Genomic DNA, 15,722 nt, shown 5'->3' with positions numbered 1-15,722 from the left:
AAAGATGATCCAGTTTTTTTTTCGCTCAGTAGCCACATGGCAGCTCAATACTATAACTCCAGATCCAGGTATCTGACTTCTTCTGGCTTCCATAGGCACATGGTTCACAGACAATTCAGGAAAACACCTCTATGTATGCAGTAAGATAATAAACAATAACTTACTAAAAATATTTGTCAGTAATTCGTAATATTACAAGAACTGGTTGAAAAACAAAATTTTTCTTTTATCAACAAAATTACATACAATCCTGTTGTTTTCCAGATTTTTAGGTACTTATTTATCTGTCTTAAGAAAATTGGAATTTAAAGGTCTGATAAATTGTTCTAAGCTTAACTTGAATAATATATAAAAGCTAAAAATAAAATGTATAACTTCATCTTCAAAACTCATAAAACTGCCATTCTATATACTCAACAAGCAAAGACTGGACACCAAAGAAGGGGGAAATAGCATAGTCAGACAGCCAGAGTTTTTGGTCCAAGTCATCCAAAAATATCTAGGATGGAGGCAATGATGCAAATACATGCAAAAATCCTGCAAGTCTGACAGGGATCACAAATTCAAGAGATTCAGCAATAGTTACAAACTAAAGATATCAGGCAATAAAGATATTCTGTGCTTCATTCAGTTGTATGAAATTTGTTTGTCCTGCCAGTAATAGGATTTACAATTTATTATAGCAGTGGAATCCTATCTTTACCATAACCAAGCGTTGTTTCCAAATGAACATATCCAGCAAGAACTTTTGATATGTAGCCTAAAGTGACTGAAGGAATCTTCTGAATTTTCTCTTCATGCTGTTATTAGGGTCTATATTTCTTGAGAGAAAAATTAGACTGGGTACATAGATTATGTATGAGAGGATCAAGGAACAGAAATTAGTATTTTTTTATTGTTTATTTTATTTATTTACATTTCAAATGTTGTTTGCCTTCCCAGTCTCTCATCTGCAACTCCCCTATTCCATCCCCCACCCCTTTGCCTCTATGAGGGTAATCCTCCACTTACTCATGCCTGTCTCACTTCTCTAGCATCCCCCTATGCTGCAACATTATGCCTCCACAGGACCAAGAGCCTCCCCTCTCATTGATTCCAGATAAGCCATCCTCTGCTACATATGTAGCTGGAGTCATGGACACATCCATATTTACTCTTTGGATGTCCCCAGGGAACAATTAGTTGATATTGTCCCATCTCAGAATTTTTGACTGAGAATTGTTCTTCTCTAATGGAAATGCAGGGACAAAAAATAGAGCAGAGACTGAAAGAAAGGCCATCCAAGACTACCCCACCTTGGCATCAGTCCCATCTGCAGACCCAAACCTCAACACTATTGCTGATGACAAGATGTGCTTGCTTACAGGAACCTGGTATAGCTGTTCTCTGATAAATTAGAAACTTGAAAGAGGTGTTTCCTGGTGGTCAGAATATCTCTGCTTAATTAAACCACTTTAAGATTGCAATCATCACCTTACTATGACAGAAGGACAGGTATCAGACACTCAATTGGAATATCACTTCAGTAATGAAGGGTCTGAATCCCAACAAGAGTAATAATGTTGTGGTTTGGGGTTTTTGTTTTGTTTTGTTTTGTAATTTCTTTTGTTTTGCTTTGCTATACCTTCAGGGTGGTTGTAGGATGAAATTCCCTACAAAGGAGACCCACTCCTCCATGAATTGCCAGGGAATGAAGGTCACCTGTCCACAGTGAATGTACTATGAATCTCACAAATAATGTCTAAAATGTTCCAAAAACCTACAAACCTACATCAGAGAATGTGTTTGTGTCAGCCCAGTATAGTATTCATTCTGAAAGATTTTTTATTTTGTTTTATAAAATAACTTCTGCTGAAGTTGCCTTGTTTCTTAGAAAACATTTTACTTGAGTCTGGAACCAAGAAAGAAGCCTTTCTCTGTTACAGTGTGAAAATAGAGCCCAAAAGAAGGAGAAGAGATAAAAAATCAAGTCAATACAATTCAATGGGGAGAGCAGTAGGGCCCTAGTTTGAATTCAGAAGCTCTGAACAGATGTTAACATACAATGTATATGTTAGAAAATAATATATTATATTAACATATAACTTGACAACTGTTTGAATATGTGGGCATACAAACTAAGGGTCTTGATTAAACTGGAGTAAAATTGGTTAGAATAGATTTAGCAATTTGAAGTTCGTTGATCTGAGCTACTAATGCATTTTTGAAATTCAAATCTTAAACAATCCACAACACTACATAATTTAGGGAGTTTTATAATAGCATCCCTAAAGAGGGACTTGCAATAGCCTTGAATAGTAAGAGATATTAAAAATTCCCTTAAATTACTGTACACGTTAGACAAAAAGTAAAAATATATGATCACTGGGTGGAGTTTTAACTGACCTTACATCTATTTTTATTACATACCAAAAAGTTAGCAAATTTATAAATGAACCAGCTATAAACCCTTCTGTGGTATCATGTTTTGTTTCTCATCTAGAAAGTAGACCTTGGTAACAGAAATATTAAAATATGAACTTGTGTCACTATTGCAATTCTTCTAGTCTTTCTTCAAAAACTGACACTTTACAATGATTGTAAAGTAAGTTTTTCAAGTAGAAAACCCAGAATTTTGATAGACAGTTTTGATGCCATTTCTATTAAACTCAGTACTTACTATTATAAAATAAACCTTCCTTTACCTTATAGTTGGGACTATTTCTATCAGATTTTCTGGTTTAAAATATCCTTAATTCTGTGACATGTCCCATACATGCATATATCTGTCCACAAGAATGTGTCATCAGATGTAATTGCTTGTTTATCAACACATATACATAGTGAATCATTGTATATACAAATATATTGCAATTTGATAATTAGGTTGCTTTAAATGAAACATAGTTAGATAATCAATTTCAAAGATTATACCATATTTCATCTCTTATTGCTTAATGCTGAGGAAACATGTGTAAAATGAAAACAAAAGTAACTTTTGCTATGTGGCCTGAAATGATCCAATAAGCTAAGTCGTTGACATAAAGAAAAGTAAGGACTTCATCTAGAGTTCTAGAGTAAGTAGGCTAAAGAATGTTAAAAATGTTTAAGCCTTGTCAGGCCTGGACTAAAATCCAGAATATTCTTTTTTTCATTCTTTATAATTTAATCGCATAATGTAAAAGCATAATATCTACAAATAATTAGATTTGTTTCAACATTTTGAACTTTAAATATAAAATTAGTTATAGTCTAGAATTTCATACTCAATAAAATGTGAAATTATTAAGGATGAGCAATCATCAGCTACCTAACTCACATTAAAAACTTACAAAAAAAGATACTCATGCATATCCATATGCCCACACACATTTGCATGCACACACATGCTCTCAAGCACACAGACACATGTGCTAACACACACAAACATTCTATTACATACTCCCTCCCCACATGCTCGTATACACACCCAATTATGCAAATACAAAAGAAAAAAGCAATAAAGTAAATGTGGTGTGATGTTAACTTTGGATACTCTCAGTGATACACATGGGGTCTTTGCATTATTATGGCTACATTTAAGTAAGTGACAAGTTTTCAAAGTATGTGTTTAAAATTCTTATGGATTATTTGTCTGTTTAAATGTAAATTTATTATTAATTAGCACATAAATATATCATTTCCCCATTCCTCCTTTCAGGATGCCACCTCTGCATTTCTCCCAATGTCATGGCCTCTGTGGCAAAGAGGTGCATCTTTGATGAGGGATGAGGACTACATAATATATGTAAATGCTTATATACATAAGCATAAATATATAAATACACCCTGATGATCCTGCTTAGTGTTGCAAAGTTGTTTATAGTTTCAAAGATCATCAGTTGGTATTGAAAAGACAATTAGAGGGCTCATCTTTAGGGTAGACTAATTCTTTCTTTTGAATCATCCTTAGTAACCTGTACTATTGATTAACTGTACTTGATTATCTAAGAATAAGTCCCATGTTTTTTTGCCTGTTGGTGTTGTCCTACTTCAGTTCTTGTTTATGCAGGTACATTGTTGAAGTCTCATAAATGAAGCTTCTTTGTAATTTTTAAGAGACACCATTATATAGCAGATTTCCTGATCCATTGACTGTTAACAAGCTCAGTCCCTTCATGATCAATGTGCCTGAGACTCTGCTGCCAGAATTAGTATACATACATACATACATACATACATACATACATACATACCCAACAATGAGTTGTTCTCTCAATTTTGACCAGTTTCAGTTTTCTGTAATAATCTGTATGTTGCAAAGAGGTGTACCTCTGATGAGCAATGAGGACTACATTTATTATAAACTTTTATACATTTATATTTATGTTATCTTAAAATCCTTTCAAGGTTTTCATGCATTGAAAAGAAAAACCATTACAATCAACAAAAGAAATCCCCATAAAGAATAATATATCACAAGGAAGCATGCCTCGACGTAGATATTTTTGTTCAAGAATAGTAGGAATTCATCGATTAGAAAAAAAAAGTGCTCATGAAAAAGATTTAAATTGACATGATTTATAAATGATAAGTTGATTTATTTTTCATTCAATTTCTATTCTTAGAGTTTCTATTTCTATTAGTGGATAATGAAAGTGGATGTTTGGTTTCTATTAGACATTATTTCAAGTAAGAGTAATTCTGTAAGGAATCAAAGACTTGGCTAATGAATAAAATACTATCACTGTAGGAATCTATATAAATTTCAAAATAAGGCCATATGTAATTGTTGAGCAATATTTTCATTACTTTCCTCTATCCACAGAAGTTGAGTATTTTTTAAGTTCCAATTAAAAATTATGCCACCCATGCATAATAATCACATAATTAGTATACAACTTACCAACCTCTACAACTTAGACTGTTATGGCTCAGTATGAATACTATTTTTTTTGGAACCTGGATTACAATACCTTAAGAGGTAGTATTTCCTATTTCCTTTGACTTCCTAAGTTATCACAGTGCTGTCACATACAAAAAAATCATTGGTTGTATGTTGTTTACTAGGGGAAAATATGGATTTCAATGTTGTACTTACTTCTGAAAACATACTGAGACTACTTAGCCTCTTTTGGTACACTTAGCTTCTTTGGGTACAACAATAATGAAGACTCACTCATGTAATAAAAGTGAACCCTCTACCACTAAGTAAAATAACTTCTGCAAAGACAGTTTCTTTTTTTACTAGATATTTTCTTTATTTACATTTCAAATGGTATCCCCTTTCCTGGTTTTACCTGTGAAAATACCCTATCCCATCCCCCCTCTCCCTGCTTAACAACTTACCCACCAGTTCCCTGTCCAGACATTCACCTATATTGGGGCATCAAGCCTTCTCAGGACCAAGGGTTTCTCTTCCCTTTTATGTCCAACAAGGCCATTCTCTGCTACATATGCTCCTGGAGCCATGGATCCCTCCATGTGTACTCTTTGGTTCATAGTTTAGTTCCTGGAAGTTCTGGTAGTACTGCTTGGTTCATATTGTTGGTTCTCCTATGGGGCTGCAAGTACCTTCTGCTACTTTGGTCTTTTTCTAACTCCTCCATTGGGGACCTTGTGCTTAGTCCAATGGTTAGCTGAGAGCATCCACCTCTGTATTTGTCAGGTCCTGGCAGAGCCTCTCAAAAAACAGCTATATCAGACTCCTTTCAGCAAGCAATTGTTGGCATCCACAACAGTATCTGGGCTTGGTGATTGTATATGGAATGGATTTCCAGGCAGAGCAGTCTCTGGATGGTCTTTTGTTCAGTCTCTGCTCCACAGTTTGTCTCTATCTCCTCCCGTGGGTATTTGGTTCACCCTTCTAAGAAGAACCAAAGTATCCATTCCTTGGTCTTCCTTTTTCTTCAGCTTCATTTGGACTGTGAATTGTATCCTTCTTATTCCAATATTCTGAGCTAATATCACTGGGCTTATCAGTGAGTGCATACCATATGTGTTCTATTGTGATTGTGTTACTTTACTCAAGATGATTTTTTTCTAGTACCATTCATTTGCCTAAGAATTTCACGAATTCATTGTTTTTAATAGCTGTATAGTATTCCATTGTGTAAATGTACCACATTTTCTGTATCCACTTCCCAGTTGAGGGACATATGGGTTCTTTCCAGCTTCTGGCTATTATAAATAAGACTGCTATGAACATATTGGAGTTTGTGTCCTTATTACAAGTTGAAGCATCTTCTGGGTATATGCCTAAAAGTGGTATAGCTGGGTCATCAGATAATACTATGTACTATTTTCTGAGGAACCACCAAGCTAATTTCCAGAGTGGTTGTATCAACTTTTAACCCCACCAGCAATGAAGAGGTGTCCACATTCTTGCCAGCATCTTTGTCGTCCAAGTTTTTTATCTTAGCCATTCTTACTGGTGTAAAGTGGAATATCAGGGTTGTTTTGACTTGCATTTCCCTGATGACTAAGGATGGTGAACATTTCTTTAGGTGCTTCCCAGTCTTTGGATATTCCTCAGTTGAAATTTTTTGTTTAACTCTGTACAATATTTTATCAGTGTTATTTAGTTCTCTGGAGTCTAATTTCTAAAGTTCTTTGTATATATTTGATATTAGCCCTCTATCAGATGTTAAGTGAGGTAACCCAGACTCAAAAGATGAATCATGGTATGTACTCACTAATAAGTGGATATTAACCTAGAAAACTGGAATACCAAAAACATAATCCACACATCAAATGAGGTACAAGAAGAAACAAGGAGTGGCCCCTTGTTCTGGAAAGACTCAGTGAAGCAGTATAGGGCAAAACCAGAACAGGGAAGTGGGAAATGTTGGGTGGGAAAACAGGGGGAGGGAAGGGGGCTGATGGGACTTTCGGGGAGTGGGGGTCTAGAAAAGGGGAAATCATTTGAAATGTAAATAAGAAATATATTGAATAAAAAAAAGAAAAATAAATTTTAAAAAAAGATTTTTTCTCAATTTGTTGGTTGTCATTTTGTCTTATTGACAATGTCCTTTGCCTTACAGAAGTTTTGTAATTTTATAGGGTCCCATTTGTCAATTCTAGATCCTAGAGTATAAGCTATAAGTATTCTGTTCAGGAAAATTTCCCCTATGCCCATGTGTTGCAGGCTCTTCCCAACTTTTTATTCTGTTAGTTTCAGTGTATCTGGTTTTATGTGGAGGTCCTTGATCCACTTGGACTTGAGCTTTGTACAAGGGCCCTAAGATCCTGAAAGTCCATTTCTCATACAGCTTGCCTTTGAGAATGCAAATCCAGCCTGCCAGGGTATGCTTAAACATCGTCGTTCTAAATCCTTGGCAGAATATGTTCCCTTATATGTGAGCATGGGACCTAGCCATGCCATAGGGCTGGCAATAGGAGTTGCGCTTCAGAAAGCAGGCATTCAGATGCAGTTTGAGGGCTGGGATGTTTTTTTAAAAGGCAGGAGACTGGCCAGACAATATTTTGGCAAGGACCCCGACATCCTTATAGTTTCTTATACTTCATAACAGGTTGACTGACTTTTTCAGACAGACAATGATTGAGCCATTGCATGTGCTACCTTTGCTGGCACTGTTGACAATCATTTTCCCAATGACCTCCTTATACAGTTTGCTAGAAATCACCCATTTGTGTTCCCCAGAGTCACCTCCAAGCAACCAATTAAAGAGGGAGTTACTGTTTTTACTGATGGTTCCTCAAATGGACGTGCTGCTTATGTCCTAGGGGACGAGGCTTTTGTGTCCCATTCTCCATATTTTTCAGCACAGCTGGTTGAGTTATTTGCTGTACAACAGGTTTTTGAAAGATTATGTTCTTCCCCCTTTAACCTATACACAGACAGTGCCTATATAGCTAACTCCATCCCACTCCTCGAGACAGTCCCATACATACAGACCACCTCTACTGCCTCCCATCTATTTGCTAAAATTCAACAGCTTATCCTTACTAGAACCACTCCCTTCTTTGTGGGTCATCTAAGAGCACATACAGGCCTAAAGGAGCCCTCTCTCTGAAGGTAATGCTAGGGTAGATGAATCCACCAACCTTGTCTCTGCTGTTCTGTCCACTCCTTTAATAAAGGCTCAATAAGCACATGCTCTCCATCACCTCAAAGCCTCTACATTGAGACAGATGTTTAAAATTTCTAGGGAAAAAGCTTGATCCATAGTCAAAGACTGCCCAGCTTGTGTCTCTCCACTCCCCACTCCTCATCTGGGAGTTAATCCAAGAGGTCTGCTTCCAAATTAATGTTGGCAAATGGAGTGACTCACTTCCTTTCATTTGGAAGGTCCAAATACATTCATTTCAGAATTGATACTTTTAGTGGGTTTCTCTTTGCTTCCTGCCTTTCAGGTGAGGCCTCTCAGGATGTTATTTCTCATGTTATTCAATGTGTGATGGTTATGGGAAAAACTCAAATCATTAAGCATGACAATGGGCCGAGATACACAGGTACCAAGTTCCAAAAATTCTGCTCACTCTTTTTTATTAAACATATCACTGGTATTCCTTACAATCTTCAAGGTCAAGGAAATGTTGAAAGAGCACATCAGACTGTAAAAAATATGCTTCAGGTCTTTCTACCGCCACGGAGACCTTCATGACCCCTTTGCCTTGCAATAAACTTACTCATGCCTTGTTTGTCCTTAATTTCTTGAGATTAGATAATGATGGACGTTCACCTGCTGATTGTCATTGTCATTCTGGTTCTAAACATTCTCATGCCATGGTACTTTGGAGGGACCCCCTTACCAATCAGTGCAAGGGACTCGATCCTGGGCTTATTTGGGGTCATGGCTCAGCGTGCATTTATGATCAAAAGAACTCTGAGCCTAGATGGCTCCCAGAATGTCTTGTAAAACAAGTAAATCCGATGTCAAGAGTGGAGCACTAGTCTCCCCCTGAGACTCATTCTCCTTCTCTTGCAGATGCTAACTCACCTGATCCAGATGCTTCTGATGACCCTACCATGGCAAGATGCACAGGTGACAGCAATCAAACTGCCCCATAAGCCCTCTTCAGGAATGTCCTCTAGGCACATGGTTTGGAATTTTACATGTATGGTCCTCTCAGAAAGGAAGAACCCTGTCTAGTCTATCTCCAAATTTTCTAGTTTGGTGGCCAAATGTTCTGATCCCTGAACTTTGCAAGCTTGCACTTGTTGCAGGAGCACTTTGGGGAGTCGAACATCCATTAGATATCTCCATTGCCCCAGAAATCTTTACAAGCTGCAACTCTAAGCCTGTTTGTGGCAACTTGGTTTCATGTACTCTATTGAAGAGAATTGAGTTTTATGTCTGCTGTGGGTACCATCCTGGCAGTTCTGTACATAAGTGCGGGGGCAAAAACAGATATGCCTCCTGGAGCTGTACAAGCACTGGAGATGCATATTGGAAACCCACCTCCTCATGGGATTACATCCAAGTAAAACACAATTTTATATGCCCAGCTAGTTTTCTAACAGATGAGTCCTGCAAGGCCTCTAATCCCTCTACAAAGGGGTAGTGCCCACCTTTACAAATTAAGTTTACCACCTATGCAAAATCTCCCAATCTAAATTGGTAAAAAGGTTATGAATGGGGACTTAGATGCTATTAGACATTATTTTCTCTATTAAGCTCATTAAAGAGTCTTTACATCATGCCCAGCCAGTCCCAATGGGGCCTAATCCTGTGTTGATACCTCTTCCTGTTCCTCCTAAAGTAATTGACCAGGACACCACCCGTGCTCCTTCTCTTAAAGGCACCTCCCAACCTCTGTATTTGCCCTCCGGCCATCAGCTAGGCCATCAGCCACTCTTCTGCCTGTACCACCTCCACAACCATCTTTCACTAAAAATCTTGTATTTTCTTTAGTTAATCAGATTATTCTTACCTTAAGTGAAACTTCTCCTGAACTTGTTGAAGATTGCTGATTGTGCTACCATTCCCAACCACCCTTTTATGAAGGAATTACAGTTCCTACTGATCCCCTCCATGATGATGATCCACTGCACTGCTGTTGGTGAAAGGGCACTTGGCTAGGTCTTTCATTTACCCAAGTATCTGGCCTGGGACTTTGTGTGATCTTTAGTGGAACAAATGTCCCCTCAGTTTATGCTCACTTGTGTAATGAAATCTTTTTTTCCCCTCTTGGAAATTTTTTATTCTCCCCCTGGATGGAACCTTGTGGGTGTGCCTTGATGGCCTCACACCTTGCCTCTCCACCTCAGTTTTTCAAAATTGAAAGAATGGAGAGAGCCCTGAGTTTTGCATCCTTATTAAGATGGTTCCTCATTTAGTTTATTATCACTCTGAAGAATTTTTTCACCTGTGAGATCAATCACAGCCACTGATGGCTCCACCTCTTTGAGTAGTTCCTGGAGAGAAGCTATCTCTGCTGTTACTATCTCTGTCCTACTTGGCCTCAGAGCTGTGGGAACGAGGACAGGTATTTCTTCCCTTGTTCTTTCTAATTCTAGATACACAGAGCTAAGTGCTACCATAGATCAAGATGTCCAACACCTTCAGCAGGGGATAATTGATCTCTCCAACTCCATTGACTCCCTAGCTGAGGTTGTCCACCAAAATAGACTAGGGCTTAATCTTCTGTTCCTTCAACAGGATGGACTTTGTGCAGCTTTAAAAGAAGAATGCTATTTCTATACTAGTAAAACAGGAGTTGTAAGAGACAGCATGAAAAAAAGTCAGAGAAGGACTAGAAAAATGTAAGAAAGAGAACAGAAAGAAAGTTGGTATAAAAATTGGTTTTCTACCTCTCCATGGCTCACTACCCTTTTACCCAGTATCCTAGGACCCTTTGTAGGTCTATAATTGTTATGTTCTTTTGGACCATGAGCTTTTAAACACCTCACTACCTTAATTAAAAAACAAATGGATGACTTGGCAGCCAAGCCCATTCAGGTACATTACCATCATTTGGCTATGAAGGATCAAGAGATGGCTACCCAGCCCCCCCACGGCAGTTACAGAACAGCTCAAACAGCACACTCGAGAATGGCAGAAAGAGCATTCTTGTCACAGCCATTCCAGTCAGGACTCCAGAAGGAGCCCACAAGCTCATGGCACCTGTTACAATAACATTGCTGAGCAGTTGCCAATGACAGGAAACTTCCCAGGACCACTACCACCTAAGGCAGGAATCTCTGGAGGCTGGCAGAGATATCCAGGGATGGGCAAGGGATGATGGATGATGACTGGCTTGATTCCTAAGACAGGTGCTGCTCCATTGTCTTGGTCCCTCATCTGCTTTTCATCAATGGCTGTCTGACCTCTGCTCTCTTTAATAAAGAGAAGGGCGAGATGCCAGGAGCCATTCTCACACAGCTCTCAAAACCCTCTCCTTTCAGCCGTTTCAATCCTGCTTTTAGAAGGAAAAAATACTAGCTTTCAAGATTAACCAAGTAGCCAGATGGTTAGTACATGCAGATCTCACCTGAGTGGGCTAGAACAAACAGAGCTCACCTGTGCTTAGGTTACCATAGCAACTCCTTTCCACTTCACCTCCTCCTGGTCAATTTATTGTACCAATTTCCTGCAGCAATTTCTCTGAGATTCTGAGAGACAATTCTGAGAAACTGTTCACAAAAAACAATACTAGCCACCTGAAATTGTTCCCCCCAAAAATGTCTTGCCCCCTTTACCCCTTCCTACACCTTGCTTGCTTCCCTTTATGTTGCCATGTGTAAAAAAATAAAATTTGACAGCTTGATCAGAAGACGGTCTTTCTTGGTCTGTGGACCCTGCTGACTGTCCTGAAGGTCAGGTCACCACAGAAGTTCTTTTATGGTTGAGAATAGTTTTCATTGCCCTGAGGTTTTTGTTATTCCAGATGAATTTGAGAATTGCTCTTTCTAAGTCTATGAAGAATTGAGTTAGAATTTTGATGGGGATTTCATTGAATGTGTAGGTTGCTTTTGGCAAGATGGTCATTTTTACTATATTAATCCTGCCAATCCACAAGCATGGGAGATCTTTCCATCTTCTCAGGTCTTCCTTGATTTCTTTCTCTAGAGACTAGAAGTTCTTGTCATACAGATCTTTCACTTCTTTGGTTAGAGTCACACCAAGATACTTTATATTGTTTGTGATTATTGTAAATGGTGTCGATTCCCTAATTTATTTCTCAGCCTGTTTATCCTTTGAGTATAGGAAAGATACTGATTTGTTTGAGTTAATTTTATATCCAGCACTTGCTGATGTTGTTTATCAGCTGTAGGAGATCTCTGGTAGAGTTTTTTGGGTCGCCTAAGTATGCTATCATATCGTCTGCAAATAGTGATAGTTTGACTTATTCTTTTCCAATTTGTATCCCTCTGACCTTTTGTTGTCTAATTGCTCCTGCTATGCCTTCAAGAACTATATTAAATAGATATGGAAAGAGGGGGCAGCCTTTTCTAGTCCCTGATTTTATTGGGATTGCTTCAAGTTTCTCTCCATTTAATTTGATACTGGCTACTAGTTTGCTGTATATTGCTTTTACTATGTTTAGATATGGGCCTTGAATTCCTGATCTTTCCAAGATTTTTTACATAAAAGGATGCTGAATTTATTCAAAAGCTTTTTCAGCATCTAGTGAAATAACCATGTGGTTTTTTTCTTTCAGTTTTTTTTTTCATGTAGTGGATTACATTGATGTATTTCCTTATATTAAACCATCCTTGTATCCCTGGGATGAAACCTACTTGATCATGGTGAATGATCATTTTGATGTGTTCTTTGAATTGGTTGGCAAAGATTTTTTTTTAGTATTTTTGCATCGATATTCATAAGGGAAATTGGTCTGAAGTTCTCTTTCATTGTTGGATCTTTGTGTGATTTTGATATCAGCGTAATTGTGGCTTTGTAGAAGGAATTAGGTAGTGTTCCTTCTGTTTCTATTTTGTGGAATAGTTTGAAAAATATTGGTGTTATGTTTTATTTGAAGGTGTGATAGAATTCTGCACTGAAAGCATTTGGTGCTGTGATTTTTTTTTTTTTTTTTTTTTTTGGTTGGGAGACTTTCAATGATTGTTTCTATTTCTTTAGAGATTATGGGACCATTTATATGGTCTATCTGATCCTGATTTAATTTTTGTGTCTGGTATCTGTCTAGGAAATTGTCCATTTCCTCCAGATTTTCCAGTTGTGTTGAGTATAGGCTTTTGTAGTAGGATCTGATGGATTTTTTTTTATTTCCTCAGTTTCTGTTTTTATATCTCCCTTTTCAATTGTGATTTTGTAAATTTGGATACTGGCTCTGTACCCTCTGGTTAGTCTGGCTAAGGATTTATCTATCATTTTGATTTTCTCAAAGAACCAGTTTCTGGTTTTGTTGATTCTTTGCAGTTTCTTTTGTTTCTACTTGGTTGATTTCATCCCCGAGTTTGATGATTTCTTGCCATCTACTCCTTTTAGGCATATTAGCTTCTTTCTGTTCTAGATTTTTCAGGTGTGCATTTAGGCTTCTAGTGTATGCTCTCTCCAGTTTCTTTTTGAAGGCACTCAGGGCTATGAGTTATCTTCTTTGCACTGCTTTCATTGTTTCTCTTAAGTTTGGGTATGTTGTGCCTTCATTTTCATTAAATTCTAAAATGTCTTTAATTTCTTTATTTCTTCCTTGACCGAATTATCATTGAGTAGAGCATTGTTCAGCTTCCATGTGTATGTGGACTTTCTGTTGTTTTTGTTGCTAGGCAAAGACAGTTTTCTATTATGCCATGTAAGAACAACTGTTATCTCAAAGAGGGATGTTAAAAAATCACACACTTAGGGAATGCCTGCTGGGGTTAGAGGCTAAGATAAAGCCATGAGTGCTGAAAAGAAAATTTCACGGGAAAGGCCTATGTGATTCCCTGATGATAGGGCACATGGGTGGGAAGACAAGTTGTGGAAGGTGATCTGCTACCAACCTGGGGAGAAGACTAGGGAACAGATTTTGAGGAGTGGAGGAAAAAATAAAGCTCTGTAATCAGTCTGTTTTATGAGTGACCAAGAACCAGAAACTAGAGAGCCCAGAGACCGTGGAAAAACAAAATTATAAGTGTTCTACTTAAAACACACAGTACCAATGGAGGTTTTTTTTTTTTTTAAAAAAAAAAAGAAAAACAAAAACACTATTGCTCTGTAGTACTGCTTGAGGTCCAGAATACTGATTTCCATAGAAGTTCTTTTACTGTTGAGAATTGGTACAGTGACAGGCAGGTAGATCAATGTAATAGCATTGAATACCCAGAAATGCACCCACACACCCATGGTCACTTGATCTTCGACAAAGAAGCAAAAACCATCTAGTGGAAAAAAGATAGCCTTTTCATCAAATGCTGCTGGTTCAACTGGAGCTCAGTATGCAGAAGAATGTGAATTGATCCATTCTTATCTCCTTGTACTAAGCCCAACTCCAAGTGGATCAAGAACCTCCACATAAAACCAGACACACTGAAACTAATAGAAAAGAAATTGGGGAAGACCCTTGGGGACATGGGCACAGGGGAAAATGTCTGAACAGAATACCAATACCTTATGCTCTAAGATCAAGAATTGACAAGTGGGACCCCATAAAATTATAAAGTTTCTGTAAGGCAGAAGCTGTCAAAAGGACAAAATAGCCAACAATAAATTTGGAAAAGATCTTCACCAACCCTACATCCAACAGAGGGCTAATATATGGTATATACAAAGAATTCAAGAAGGTATACTTCAGAGAACCAAATAACATTACTAAAAAATGGGGTACAGAGCTAAAAAAAGAATTTTCACCTAAAGAACTTCGAATGGCTGAGAAGCACCTTAAGAAATGTTCACCATCATTAGTCATTAGGGAACTGTAAATCAAAAGAACCCTGATATTTCACCTCACACCAGTCAGAATGGCTAAGATTAAAAACTCAGGAGACAGCAGGTGTTGGTGAAGATGTGGAGAAAAAACACACTCCTCCATTGCTAGTGGGATTGCAAGCTGGTACAACACTCTGGAAATCAGTCTGGCGGCTTCTCAGAAAACTAGACATGAAACTTCCAGAGGATCCTCTTATACCACTCCTGGGCATATACCCAGAGGATTCCCCGGCATGCAATAAGGACACATGCTCCACTATTTTCACAGCAGCCTTATTTATAAAAGCCAGAAGTTAGAAAGAACCCAGATGTCCCTCGATGGAGGAATGGATACAGAAAATGTGGTATATTTACACAATGGAATACTACTCAGCAATTAAAATCAATGAATTCATGAAATTCTTAGGCAAATGGTTGGAACTGGAAAATATCATCCTAAGTGAGGTAACCCAATAACAAAAGAATACACATGGAATGCAGTCACTGATAAGTGGATATTAGGCCAGAAGCTCTGAATATCCAAGACACAACTCACATATCAAATGATTCCCAAGAAGGAAAGAGAGGGCACTAGTCCTGCAAAGGCTTGATGCAGCATTGTAGGGGATTACCAAGACAGAGAAGTGGGAGGGGGTTGATTGGGGAATGGGCAGATAGAAGAGGGCTTATGGGACTTGTGGGTAGGGGGAACTGGGAAAGCAAAAACCATTTGGAATGTAAACCAAGAATAAAGAAAAGAAAGGAAAAAGCATTAAAAAATAAAACACACAGTAACAAAATGACTCCTAATAGCATCCTGCTATAGTCACAGATAAGCAATTTGCTCAATCATCAACTGAGAAGCTTCCTCCTGCAGCAGATAGGAACAAATACAGAGATCCACAACTACACATATTATTTAACTCCTCCCTGGACAGCTCAGAGAAC

This window comes from Apodemus sylvaticus, chromosome 12 (genome assembly GCF_947179515.1).
Source record: "Apodemus sylvaticus chromosome 12, mApoSyl1.1, whole genome shotgun sequence".
NCBI classification, from domain to species: Eukaryota; Metazoa; Chordata; class Mammalia; order Rodentia; family Muridae; genus Apodemus; species Apodemus sylvaticus.
The sequence above is the reverse complement of the archived record's forward strand: the minus strand, read 5'-3'. Positions refer to the sequence as shown.